Source organism: Vulpes vulpes, chromosome 11 (genome assembly GCF_048418805.1).
Source record: "Vulpes vulpes isolate BD-2025 chromosome 11, VulVul3, whole genome shotgun sequence".
Classification (NCBI taxonomy): domain Eukaryota; kingdom Metazoa; phylum Chordata; class Mammalia; order Carnivora; family Canidae; genus Vulpes; species Vulpes vulpes.
This window is the reverse complement of record NC_132790.1, coordinates 78,999,780-79,013,899: the sequence shown is the minus strand read 5'-3', so window position 1 is coordinate 79,013,899 and position 14,120 is coordinate 78,999,780. Positions and strand designations below refer to the sequence as shown.

The window sequence follows — 14,120 nt, the reverse complement described above, 5'->3', positions numbered from 1 at the left end:
ATATGGTAATTCCATATATAGCTGATTGAGGAGCCACCAAACCATTTTCCACTGCAGCTACACCATTTACCTTCCCACTATTAGTGTGTGAGGGCTCTCCACATCTTTACCAACACTGTTATTTTCTGGTTTTTAAATTATAGCCATCCTAGTGGATGAGAAGTGGTATCTCGTGGTGGCTTTAATTTGCATTTCCCTAAAGACTTTTCATGTGGTTATTGGTCATTTATATATCTTCTTTGAAAAAAATATCTACTTAAGTCCTTGGCCCATTTTTAAATTGAGTTGTTTGTATTTCCATGTTAAGTTGTAAAGTGTAATATAGATATTAAACTTCTATCTGATATGTAATTTGTAAATATTTTATACTCTGTTCATCTTTGTACCTCCAAAGTTCATCTCAGCATAAGACATGTATCATATTAAATTTCTACCTCAGTATTTTATTCTTTTTTTTGGGGGGGGGAGGGTCGATTTTTCACATTTTATTGGCCACAGGGGAGGGGGCCTCTAGGTCACTGGAGGTGCTCACAACTTCTTCAGCTACTCCAAGCTTGGGCCATGGGGGTCCTGGTAGTGGCTGGGCACATTGGATACATTCCCATAATCTCGGAGGGGTACTGGATAGTTGTAGGGCTTGACCTGGCTGGTCATGGTGGTGTATTTGGTGAAGGGTCTGAGGGTGGGCAGAATTATAGTGAGGCCTCTGACGGTGAAGGACACAACCAGCACCAGCTCCTTGGCCCAGGCATCCTTGAGGAAGGCAGTGAGTCTCCTGGCCGTTTTGGTCACGGTGGTGTCCTACATCTAAGTATTTTATTCTTGATGCTATCATAGGTGGAATTGTTTTCTTAATTTCATCTTTGAAATGTTCATTGCTAGTGTATAGAAATATAACTGGTTTTAGTGTATTGATCTTGTATCCTGCAATCTTGCTTCACTTGTTTATTAGTGCTAATAGTTTTTAGTGGATTTTCTATGTACAAGAGGATGTTATCTGCAAATAGAGATAGTTTTATATCTTCTTTTCCAATCTGGGTGCCTTTTATTTCTTCCCCTTGACTAATTTTCCTGGCTAGAACCTCTAGCAGAGTGCTAAATGGAAGAGAATGAAGTCTTTGTCATGTTCCTGATCTTCAGGGGGAAAACATTCGTTCTTACACCATTAAGTATGAATTAGCTGTAAGTGTGTTCAGAGATTTCCTTTATCAGGTTTAGGAAGTTCCTTTCTATTCTTTGTTGAGTGTTTGGTTTTTTTTTGTTGTTGTTGTTGTTTTTGGGGGGGTCAGGAAAGGATGTTGGATTTTGTCAAATGCATTTTCTGCATCTATTGAGATGATCATATCACTTTCGTCCTTTATTCTCTTAATATATTGTATTTCTTTAATTGATTTTCTGATGTTAAATGACCTCATATTCTTTGGGTAAATCCCACTTGATCCTCAAGTATAATCGCTTTTTTAAATGTTGCTGGGTTCATTTTAGTAGTATTTTGTTGATGATTCTTGCACATATATTCATGATGGATATCGGCTCATCCTTTTTATTTGTGTGATATCTTGTGATATAGTCTGGTTTTGGTATCAAAGAATGGCCTCAAAAAATAAGTTGGTAAGTGTCCTCTCATATTCCATTTTTTGGAAGAGTTTGTGAAGAATTGGAATTAATACTTCTTTGAATATTTGGCATAATTCACCAGTGAAGCCTTCTAGGCCTGGGCTTTTCTCTACTGGAAGTTTTTAGTTTACTACTTTGATCTACTTGTTAAAGGCCTATTCAGAGTTCTTGCTCTTCATTCAGTTTTGGTAATGTGTTTTTCTAGAAATTTGTCCATTTCCTGTAAGTTACCTAATTTGTTCGCAGTTTGTTGTTCATACTGTGCCCCTTATAATCTATTTCATTTCCTTAAGAGTAGTAGTAATGTCTCCCTTTTCATTTCTGATTCATGAATTTGTGTCTTCTTTCTTATTTTCTTGGACATTATTGGCTAAAGATTTATTAATTGTTCATCTTTTAAGGAATTTTTGATCTTGTTGGTGTTCTCTATGGGTCTTCTAGTCTTACTTTCATTTATTTCCACTCTAGTCTTTATTATTCCCTCCCTTCTGCTTGCTTTGGGTTTAATTTGCTCATTTTCTTATAGTTCCTTAAGGGACGGATTATATTTTAGATGCTCAAAGGTAGGAGTTAAAGGTAATTTAAATAGTAGCCATGATCCTTAACCCAGAAATAGCTTGCAATCCATTGGGGAAGACAGGATATCTGTCTAGATAATCACCAGGGTGCCACTTTGTACATATACATAAGACACTATGCTACAAAGAGGGGTATTGAGGGTCTGTGGAAAAATGTACTGGCCGTCAAGTTAGAGGACCACAGTTATTGTTCTAGTTCTATTCTCATCAGCTACAGGGCCCTCAGGCCACTTTCCTGAGCCTCAGTTTGCTCACTTTATATTTAAGTGGTTTCACTAGACTGAGGGCCTTCTCTCAATCAGAGCCTTCTATGATCTAGTATAAGACATCTCCCTGGACCTCTTGTGAGGTGGTATTTCCTCGGGAAGGCAATACCAATACTAACAACAACAACAACGCAAAGCAACCAAAAGGATCAAATATTAAGAGGCAAATGGTTGGGACCAACAATAAATTCTCCAGGCACCATAAGACATCAGGCACAATCATCCTGAAGTCATTCCCCACCTGAAATACAGGATGATGAGGATTATAACACTTGATTCTACCCCCTGGGAATGTTTTGACAGTGAGATGAACACAAGAAGATATGATGAGAGAGTAAGTAAGCAACTAGAAGCTGTGTTTCGTGAGAGTGCAGAGCACAGTTCGTAATAGTTAATATTGCTGGGATTCCTCCTACTTCTATGGTCTCTTACCAGCAGAGCTATTTTCCCTGAAGGAGTGACAGCTTGATGACATTTCACCAGCAGAGAGAGATTCTTTTCTCATTTCCTCCAAAATTTCCCTTTACATGTTTACTTTACTTATTTACTCCTCCCAGCTCAGTGCCTAGACAAATGACCTTGATGGTAAAACAAAAACCTGCTTTTGCCCTCCCTGCTAAATATCCTGCCACGTGGGTAATAAAGTGCTGATGCAGGGACTGCAGGGCTGGGTATTTTGGCAAACAAGATCCCCCTTAAGCACCTGGGACATTGCTTACTCAGGAATCCTTGCAGACACTGCCCTTGGTGCATAGTACATACAGAATGTTTCTCTCCTACTCTTTTACTCTCACCTGTCCGCAAGTGCCTCAGGAATACTCCAGAAACACAGTTACCCTTCTTGGCCCAAGTTATTGCAAAGGCATGTCCTCATGAACCATATTGTTCCTGCTCTTTAGAATGGCACCTGATGGAAGATTTGCCAATGGGCTGACAAACTTCTGTCAAAAGTTAAGTGGTAAATATTTTAGACTTGCAGGCCAAACAATCTCTGTTGCAACAACTCAACTCTGCTGTTGTAGCATGAAAACAGCCATAAGCAAGAGGTAAATAAATAGGCATGGCTGTGTTCTAGTGAAACCTTATTTATAAAAACAGGTATTGGGCCAGATTTTGCCTGTGAGCTGTAGTTTATCAACTCCTGGCCTCGATGATAGAGAAACTTCATGACTCTGGGTTGGAAGTGACTATAGACCTCTTCATGCCAAAATTATCTCATCTTACGGATGGGGAAACTGAGGCCAAGAGAGGTTGTGAGGCTTGCTTGAGGTCACAGAGCTATAAGAAAAGAGGCTGAGTCAGGACTAGAACCATGGCTTCCTGACTGCCAAATGTGTGATCTTTCTAATCCCTCACAGAAGTGACACATCCAGATAAGGACTTTCAAGAGCTGATTTTGAGAAATCAGGAAATTATCAAACAAAACCCCTCCTCCAAAGGTTGAAATTTGGGGAAAACATTACATCTGTCATCTCATCTCTCTACCTCTCCAGATGATGGTTCAGGGCTTATTATGAAGGGCCACGAATGAGTAGGGCGTGTGAAGTCCATCCTACTCTGCTCAGAGGCTTATCTGACCCCCATCTTTGTGAACATTTTTCCTTGAGCTTCTCTTGTGATGACAGTGGGTCTCAGGATGTCGATTAAATTGCCTAAGAATCTGCGAAGCAGGCTGCTCTGTCTTCACTATGTTACCTTAACACCATCAACGATTTCAAGAAAGGAGCTATTCCCCAGCTGCCCGGAGCACTGTACACAGCCAGCCTCCAGCTGTGGCCCCTTCTGGACCTGCCTCAGCCATAGAAGGCTGCCTTGCCCAAGAGCATACTCTTCTCATGTGGCCGACATTTAATGACTGACCATGGTAGAGGTAGAAAGTTTGGCCATTTTGGCTCATGCAGACAATTCTGTTAAGTCCAGAACTCCCCATGAGTTTGGGCCAGGATTGTCAGGACAGCATCACTGCACTGTCCTCCCTCTGCCTCACCCTATTTCCTTCCCCTCCTGTCCTCAGGACTCTCCTGAGGGCACTCCCAAATAAGCATCCTGCCCACCCGACTTCATGTCAGAGGCTGCTTCCTGAAGAACTCTCGCCATGACACATGGGTACTGGGTTTGGGGAGAAGTGGGGGTATGAGGTGATTGTCTTAGTGACATGAACAAGTTGAGCATTAAACAAGAGTGATAATAAAAATACCGATGTAACCCTTTAGCCCTCCCCTTGAGCAATTCTTTCAGAGTACTATTCCACAGGCACAGGATGGAAGCCACCACCTAGAGAAGTTGTTGCCAACCATGCAGCAGCAGCTGTGCCCAAGCCAAGTGCCCTAAGGAGGCTGGTGAAGAAAGTAGTCAGGAGGAGAGAAGATGGCCCAGGATAGAACAACCTCCAGAGGCTCGCAGTCCTAAGGAAGCACACTTAGATGAGCACTGTGAGCTGCCATAGAGTCCTGCCTCTGTGATGTTTGCTACGTTACAAAACTTCTGTGACTCAGCTTTCTCATCTGGGCAAAAAACCCGTGCACAAAGCTTCAGTAAGGCTCAAATGCAGTGATACATAGAAAGGTGTTCTGTTGTTGGTAGAGAGACCCAAGATGAATTTCCATTGCCTCCCTTGACCCCACAGCACCCACCATAGTGCCTTGCACAGGACAACTTCCCAATAGCACCCCACTGTCTCCACCAAAATTAAATTAGTTGGGAAAAAGTGGGTCAGCTTGGGAAAGAAAACTTGCTACTCATAGGGGAGATAATAAATACCAGAAGATGGGAAATAAACTTTCTATTTTTACTACATGGTTGTTTCACACAACAAATATTCAGCTGAACGATATGGAAGATTAAAAACAACAGGAGTTCAGGGGTTTGCAAATGTTCATTTCCTTTTGAATATACCAGAAGAGGCCTCTAAGAATAGAACCTATCAGTACAAAAAAGAAAGAAAGAAAAAAAGAGAGGAAAGAGAAGAAAAAAAGGAAGGAAAAAAATAGTGTCTAGGTTTTTAAAATAACCAATTAAAGGCGGATACAGGTTGAGAAGAGATTTGTGGAAGCCAGATTCCAACTTCTTCAGTTGTGCTTACCCCATGGAGCCAGAAGCCAGTATTTGGGGAGTTTTATTATGCTAAGTTGCCAATATAGAGAATCCTAGCTTTAGAAATAAAATCTGCTTTTTTGTGATGGCAGGTTGGGCTGATTCAAGACTGACTAAAATACTTAAGGTAAATGCATCAGTGCTTCCCCCTTCTTTTAGTAGAAAAGAATCACATAAGTCGTCCGTGTTTATTGCAGAGAAATTAGAAAACACAGAAGGGAAAAGCTGCTTAAGAGAATAAGAGAACCATTACTAACACTGTAGTGTTTCCAAATACACACACACACACACACACACACACATACACACACGCATATGTATGTGTGTGTATCAACTACAGCTTTGTACACTTTATTACTTTATAACACCCTTCATGCCAGTGAATATGTAACTACATCAACATTTTAATAAACTGTAAAGAACTTCTTTGTTCTAGAAGATATACTAGTCCCCATTTCTAGGCATTTATCTTGATTTTAATTTTTCACTATTGTAAGCAACACTGCCATGAAAACCTTTGTATATTTATCCTTACACCCAACTCTATCTCTTTAAGATAAGTTTCTAGGCAAAGACTTACTGGGTCAAAAATGTTTTGTTCTTTCAGGTTAGTGTAACCTAAACGTTGAAAGAAAGTCTTTTTCTGGGTCGTAAATACCACTCTTTAGTGGGGTTATAAATATGTTAAAATTGAATGAGGCACCTTTATTAAAAACTTGATTCAATTTATCAAAATTCGTCAAAAATCATCATTTTTTTTAAAAAGCCACAGCTGGAAGTGAGAGCACTCTCTTCCCTGATTTCCTAGCCCAATGGGTCTCAAAGTACAGTCCCTGGACCAGCAGCATCAGGATCACCTGGGAAGTTGTCTAAAATGCAGATTCTCAAGACCTACCTCAAAGGTTCTGAAGCAGCATCTCCAAGGTGGGGCCCAGCGAGCTGGAGATTCATCTTCATTGCTGTTCATTACTTCCTGCCTGCAATTCTAGTCATTTGGTCTAGAGATATTCATACCCCCTAATTACCTGGAAATTCCTTGAAAATATGAACTGTGAATCATATTCCTTTTTGTATCCTACCACAGTTTTGTGCCAGGAAATGCTCACAGTAATTGATTCGTAGTTAAATGCAGCCTTACTCACATTTTCAACTTTTCACACAAATAGCCTGATAGTAGTTCTAAATGAACTAGAAAACTAGAAATGAAACTCCCTCTGCCTTTACACACCTTTACTGACCCAGACAGAAGTGGCCTCAAAAATTAATTGGTGCCCGGGTGGCTCAGTCAGTTAAGTATCTGCCTTCAGCTCAGGTCCTGGGATGGAGCCTTATGTCAGGCTCCCTGCTCAGCGGGGAGCCTGCTTCTCCCTCTCCCTCTGCCCCTCCCCCCTGCTCATGTGGCTGTGCTCTCTCTCTCTCTCTAATAACTAAATAAAATCTTTTTTTAAAAAAGTATATAATTACTGCCAGAAAGAACCACTCAATATTGTCCCTTTCAGAACAAGTAGTCTCTAAAGTTCAAATGGCCAAGTTAATTTGTTCTTTTACTTGGCCCCAGGAGCAGCCACCTGACCCAGGAAAGCACAGCAATGGCCATCTGTGCCACATGCAATCAGACATACCCGAGAGCATTACCGAGCTGCTTCTGGGGCTGAGATGGATGACAGAGGGTCTGTGTCTCTACTACCTCTTGTCAGGTGAATGGTGTGGAACTGGGGTCCCAGCTGAGCACTCAGCTAAGCAGAGCCAGGATCAAGTGTCTTAGTTCTGCAAGCAGGCATTCATTCAATGGAGTTCACCCCAGCTGGCACAGCCATGGCCCTCTATTCAGGACAAGTTCTCACCTTTTATTAGTGTTGACCCTGACAATTGCTCTCTGAAACAAATGGCTCCCTCTACAGTCAGCAACACAGAAGATAAATTTAATAAGGATTCTCTTGAATCATCATCTACTTCTGTGAAAGCCAAAAGAGATGTTCCCACAAAACATTGTAAGGGTCATCTCTCCCTCCACATCTCTTAGAACAAGAAAGTTCATTACTACAGTAGATATTTATTATTATGTTTGGCCTCACTTTCTTCTTCCTTTATTAGAAGAATCTTCTACTTTGTGAGACAGAGTCTGGCTCCCACTAAAGAAGCTAAAAATACTGGATACTCACTACTTTTCTAGCCTCCTTTATTGTAGGCACATTGTGTAGACACATGATCAGCCTCTGCCAATGAGACACATCCTCCCCAGACTGTATATCAGAGTTGGTAATGAGAAGGGGCAGAGATCACATGGAATCCATCCAGGCAGGCCTAGGGCAGGAGTGGGAGCCATAGCCAGGTTCCCAAGGTGGCAATGGTAGCCAGTCTAGCAATAATGCCCAATGTCCAGCATTAGTGGCCTTGAGGATTCCCAAGCTGCCATGGGAAGAGGCCCATGTGAAGGGGACTGAGGCCCTCCACCAACTTGCTGTTGTATGAGTGAGTCATCCTTCAGATGACTGTGGTCCTGATGATGTCTGACTATAACCTCATGAGACCCTGAGCAACAGCCACTTTTAAATTCATGACCCACAGAAACCATGAAAATAGTAAACTATTATTGTTGTTTTCAGCTAATAAGTGTTTGAGTACTTTATTATGCAGTCATATATATGCAATATAGGCACTGACTTTGGTGAAGAGTTAGGAGAAGAAATGAATATATGAATATATGAAGACTATCTCTGCATTTACCTTAAAACCAGTTTGAAATCACTGTTGCTGCATGGTTGCTTTAGAACTTAGTAGTAGGGGGGAAAAAGGTATCTTTTAGAAATGGATCAATGATCTTAAAACCCACACGGGAGAACAAATGTCAGAGGATAAGAATATTTTGAAAAAAATAAGAAAATTGGAAGATAATTGTCCTATCAGACATTAAAACATTCCATAAAAGCAGTGTAATTAAAAATACTCTAGTATTGACAGAAGATTAAGCAGCAAGATCAGTAGAGCAAAATCGAATCAGAAGCAGACAATATCCAGGAGTTGTGATATGACAAAAAGGGAATTTAAATTAAACAGAGAAGAATAATTCCCCTGGCATAAAAACTATGAAAATAAGACAATAATAATCCTAGAAGAAAATTTAGGAGTCCATATATAAGAGTCTCTTTAAAACAAACCAACTAGAAAGCTGGAATCTATAAAACAAGATAGAAAAGGGATCCATACTATATTTTTTATAATTATATATAGCTTACTACATTGAACATTAAATCAAGTGCAAGTAGTAGAGAATATTTCCCTTTACAGAAAAGGGTATTAGATATCAAAGATCCTGGTAAATACCTTTATAAAGAAAAGGCAACCTTATTTGTTTAAGAAAAATAATAAAAATTAACTACATAGATAGTTCATGTTATATAAACAAGTGAGATGACTCAGGCAAATACCAAAGGGAACCAACCACTCACCATTTCTGAGCAAAGCCTGTCTGCTACTACCTGTTCCTATTTCTATGTTCCTTCTTACCCTATGCCTTCCACCTGCAGGGCCTTCACCTCTTCACGGTCAAATCTATCCTTATGTCTGTCAGGAATGATCTCAGTTCCTTCTCCTTGAAGCTTTCTTGAGGACTCCTATTCCCCCAACTAAAAGCTGTCTCTCCATTTTCTGGATCCTTACTCTTTTGTTGTATAATTATTTAGGCCCTTGGCTTCGTTCTCCTCTGAAATCATAGGTCTTTAATGGCAAGATGCAAGCCTAAGATATCACTGTGGCCTAAACCATTCCTTTACAAAGTACACTGTTGCCCGAGTGCCAGTTGACCAGTGAGCTGGACCCCAGCAATCAGAGGCTCCTCATCCCTTCCCCTGTCATTGGAATGTATATTCCACTTGCGTTTCCTGCTCCCAGAGGCTGCTCCAAGGACACAGCCTTGAGATAATGCTGTGATATTGAGACCATTTGGATGGCCGGTATACTAAACCCGGCTAGGGCCTCTATATCAATTTCTAAGATTTGGCAGGTGGCTGCAGAGATCTAATCATCTTACAGCCACCCAAGATAAGCCTCATATGTTAGTAGTTTCCTTACTTATTCAACTTACCACCTTACCGATCGGAGCAGCCTATTTCTTTCTTCAGCCTCTCCTTGCCTGCCTGTGTATAGGGGCCAGTTTCAGATTATACCAAGGAAGTGCCTAAGGTATTTACAAACCAAAATATATTAACTTGGTGATATTCTAGTGTGTGAGTAATAAATGAGTGCACAATTGCGGAGTTTCTCTCTCTCTTTTTTTTTTTTTTTAATTTTTTTTTTTTTTTTTTTTTACTTATGATAGTTACAGAGAGAGAGAGAGAGGCAGAGACACAGGCGGAGGGAGAAGCAGGCTCCATGCACCGGGAGCCCGATATGGGACTCGATCCTGGGTCTCCAGGATCGCGCCCCGGGCCAAAGGCAGGTGCCAAACCGCTGCGCCACCCAGGGATCCTGAGTTTCTCTCTTAAATAAACTCATCACTGGCACTTTTTTCCTAGATAGTAGTAATATACAGAATGTTCTTCCCTAAGAGTACACTACTAACAATGAATAATACTACAGTTTTAGGGGTTTATCTATATTACAAAGCCCTTTCCCTACCCCCATCCCATCACCACACATCTGCCAAATGAATGTGTCTGGCATGGTAGCAGACACAAGTAGGTTCTCTATAAATTGCCATTAATTTGGAATCTGTTGCATCCTTTTAAGTTTTAAAGAACTTACAGAAACTATTAAATTTCCCTAGTACATAAACAGAAGGTATAATGGCAAACAGATACTGTGCATTGTGCATCCACATCAAAATGATCCAAGTGGTTTATGACCCAAAATAATCCCTCCTCTCCTCAAATGTCATGATTTCAGTGTGTCAGCAATGAAAGATAAAACACTAGGTTGAAATCATTCTAATTAGCATGAGAAATTCATTTCTTTCAAGGTGAAAAGCACAATAGTGCAAGGTTAAATGGCTGCCAGTCAACCTTACAATTAACAGCTTAGAGTTTGAAGAGCTTAAGCAAAAGAAGATTCTAAAGGATTCAGAGGCCCTGATGGTCTCTATCAGTTACACTGTTTAGTAGAGATTAAATGGTTATTACCAACATTCAGTGGAAGAATTGAGGGGTAACAATTTTCAAAAAGCCGAATGGATCAGACAACTCAACGCACGATGGGGATTTTTAACAGGCAGAGCGGTTTTAAATTTTTTTTTTTTAAATTTTTATTTATTTATGATAGTCACAGAGAGAGAGAGAGAGGCAGAGACACAGGCAGAGGGAGAAGCAGGCTCCATGCACCGGGAGCCCGATGTGGGATTCGATCCCGGGTCTCCAGGATCGCGCCCTGGGCCAAAGGCAGGTGCCAAACCGCTGCGCCACCCAGGGATCCCAGGCAGAGCGGTTTTGAAGCATCTGCTGTATTCTAATTGCTTCTGTGACAACAACCAGTTTGGATCTACAAAATAAGTCTTTTTATAAGTATAGTTTACCAAGGACTTATATCATTCTGCTGATGACTTCCTTCTCTAGAAAAACAGCCAATTTCATAAACGTTTAAAAATGTTAAATTTCATATGTTGCCTTAATTCATAATCTGGTTACCAAGAAATATGGAGACAGAATTTTCCTTTCTAAGTTCGAAGAAAAGAAAATGAGAGGTCATCTTCTGGTCTTACTGAGTAGTTAAGGGCCTAAACAGTTACTATAGTAACACCATCTATTGTCTGTATAATGAGAGCCCATGACCAGTTCCCCATCTCAAGTCACTCCTTTTAAAGCAATTTCCTTATGGTTTGTTAAAGGTGACCTTTTCTGACCATGCTTAAAAACCAGTGGTAGAAAAAAAAACAAAAACAAAACAAAACAACAACAACAACAACAACAAAAAACAGTGGTAGCCTAATCCACAGAATAAAATTCAAGCTCCTTAACCTGGCATACAAGATTATCCATGGGTTTGGCCCTACATAGCCAGGTTTACGGATCCCTTCTTCACACCTTCTTCCAGTAATACCAAACCTCTGGATAGTTCCATGAATATACCCAGTTGTTTAGTACCTCTGAGCTTTCAAGTTGTTTGATCCTTTCTAGATAATAGTTCCCCCTCCAACCACTTGGCAACTCTATTCATCTTTCTATTCATTCATCAAATATAATTGAAAAAATACTGTGTGCCAGGCTATATGTTAGTCTCTGAGAATACTACAGTGAATAAGATATTGTACTGTCCTGGGGTGCCTGAGTGGCTCAGTTGGTTAAGTGGCTGGCTCTTGATTTCAACTCAAGTCATGATCTCAGGGTCCTGGGATCAAGCCCTGAGTTGGGTTCTGTGCTCAGTGCAGAGTCTGCTTGGGATTCTCTCTCTCCCTCTGCCTCACCCCCCATTTGCAGTCTCTTTCTACCTCTTGCCCTAAAATACATAAGTACATCTTTAAAAAAAAAAAAAGAAGAAGAAGAAGAAGATCTCGTACTATCCTCACTGACACAAGAAATTACAAACCTTGCCTTCTGTGAAGTCTTCTTCAGGCTGCAACCCCATAGTGGACCCTTGTCTTCCACCTTCCTTGTTCACAGTATATGTTGTCCTCATCACAGTCCCTGGTAATTATCAGCCTCTCTATGTTGAGAGCTCATTAGGACAGGGACATTGTTTTCCTCATCCTCTGTGATATCTGGCTTATTTTAAGTGCTTTATAAACATTTGAAGGGAAGAAAGGAATGAGGGAGGGGGAGAAAGACAGGATACACATTTAAACCATGGAAATTTCGGGTTTTAAAGTATCTGCCCTTGGTGAAATGGCCGACATTCTTGGCTGTCTCCCCCAGGCCCTCATTTCTGGTCTTTCCTGCTCTCTTTTTAATTTCTTCTCTCCTTCCCTTTCTTAATTCCACCTGGGATCACTCAACATCCCGCTCATGACTGGCCTTGTGTCTTATAGTCCACGGGAAATTTCAGGGGGGATTCAGGGCTTCAGAAATGAGGTACCTCCATTTGGGACAACAGGTCCTCTATGTGTGAAAGAAGCACCTAGTGGGTGCCTTCTGGTATCATTACAAAACTGTGCCCTGGTTTGTCCAGGACCCGATCTGGTGGCTGGGACCATTTCAAATAGGTCTCAACATCAGAATACTCATGCAGTACCTTGAATCCACCAGACCTCCCTAAATGTCTGATGCAGATGCTGAGGATGAGGCAAAAATACAAGATTGCTTCCAAGGAAGCTCAGTTAACACTATACATAGTGCCAAATAGTCCAGCACACAGACTGCATCACATAAAGGGGAAAAAAAATTTAGAAAGGAGCTATTTTCAGTTTAGCTTATTGGCAAATTCTCTATAATATTAAGAAATAAAATTTTTATTTTATACTTTAGCAATACTTTGGACTATAAGTTGGGGTGGGGTGCACAGTAAGAATTTCAGGGCTCAAGGACTTTAAAGCTATGGTTCCCAAAATGTGGTCTGGACTTGGAACATCAGCATTCCTTGGGAACTTATTAGAAATACAAATTGTTGGCCACGCACCAGACCTGCATTTTTACAAGTGCTCTAAGAGATTCTGATGCATGTTCAAGTGAGAGAACTACTGATCTAAAGGTTTTAAAATGACCTTCATGTATACAGGAAACTCATATCCTGAACTTGAAATTCAGAAGGGTACCTTCAAATTCAGGATCTCCTGAAGCTACACAAATGCTAACTTATTCATTTTCTCTACTCTCCATTGACACAGGCAGGGAAAATATCATTCCCTCTGTTTTAAATAGAAAGAAGACTAACTCTGGGGTTGGGTTGGGGTCAAACCACTGTACACAACGTTTTCAGGGCAGCAAAGTTAAAATCTGCATGGTCTAAATAACCAGAAAGGACATTTCCACCTTCTGTTTTTCCTCTCTTGTTGAGGGTTGGGAGAAGCTCTTCAACATATTTGTGGAGAATACTTAACATTTTTTTAAGACAGGTCTGGTTTTCCTTTATTTTTTTGTGTATATATTTTTTTGGAGTTCTATTTGCCAACATATAGTATAACACCCAGTGCTCATTCCGTCAAGTGCGCCCCTCAGCGCCCGTCACCGAGTCACCCGATCCCCCTGCCCACCTCCCCTTCCACTACCCCTTGTTCGTTTCCCAGAGTTCGGAGTCTCTCATGAATACTTAACGTATTAACATGCTCAGGAGGCAACTGGACATTTCCAAAATGCATGGGTTGATGCTGAATGTGAGTAAAGCCTCAATTCGCAAAGGTTTCATTTCTACATGACCAGGCTTATACTCTGATACATTTTAGTTTAAATTGTCTCTTGAATCCTGTTAACATTCTGACATATATTAACACCACAGTGATTACTGTATCTGTGAAACTCCCCCAAAATGTAGTTAGGGCACAACAGGTACTAGCTACCTGAGCAGTTTCACACTTATAAAACTGCACGAGGAGATTTCTTCATAGAGTCTAGTAATGATGGAAGTCCAGGGTTCTGAAAGTAATAATATTCTCATCTGTGATGAGGGTCCCACTGTGAGTACTTTCCCAGACAGGTATTTCAAA

General features: G+C 40.8%; 1 protein-coding gene and 1 pseudogene across 7 annotated transcripts in view; both read right to left on the bottom strand.

Moving 5' to 3' along the window:
* Positions 1-14,120, bottom strand: part of NEK11 (NIMA related kinase 11) — a 235,215-nt gene that overhangs the window by 48,951 nt on the left and 172,144 nt on the right. The window lies entirely within an intron of this gene.
* On the bottom strand, positions 529-12,109 carry LOC112932543 (NADH dehydrogenase [ubiquinone] 1 alpha subcomplex subunit 3 pseudogene; annotated as a pseudogene).